Raw genomic sequence first — 469 nt, 5'->3', positions numbered from 1 at the left:
ATGGCCCCAACAATACCCACCAAGAGTTTTTTAACCCACCCAAATCCAGGCAGCCAATTCCATAAGGCTCCCCACCAATCATAAGGTGGCTGGCCAGAGGAGTAGTTCTTAGCCATTTCCCTTAGATGTTTGGTACGTTGAAAAGTGTCAGAGTGGGTGTCATTTACAAAAACACAGCATTCTTCATTTATGAGGGCGCAAGTTCCTCCCTGGGCTGCTAACATTATGCCTAAAGCCATTCGGTTTTGCAAAGCTAACTGGCGCAGCTGGGACATTTCCCCGGCCTGATTCTCAAATAGGGTCGCAGTTTCATTGGTTAAAGATTCTAGTAGTCCCTGTAGACGGATGACACCACCCCTCAAGCTAATGAGACCAACCCACCGCTGCCACGACAAACCATCACGGATATTAATATCTCTGAAGGTTTCACGGATGTTACGAACGTGGGGAAAATGAGGGGGAGTGAGGG

The sequence above is a fragment of the Terrapene carolina genome, unplaced genomic scaffold (assembly GCF_002925995.2).
Source record: "Terrapene carolina triunguis isolate 2854851 unplaced genomic scaffold, T_m_triunguis-2.0 Scaffold29764, whole genome shotgun sequence".
NCBI classification, from domain to species: domain Eukaryota; kingdom Metazoa; phylum Chordata; order Testudines; family Emydidae; genus Terrapene; species Terrapene triunguis.
The sequence above is the reverse complement of the archived record's forward strand: the minus strand, read 5'-3'. Positions refer to the sequence as shown.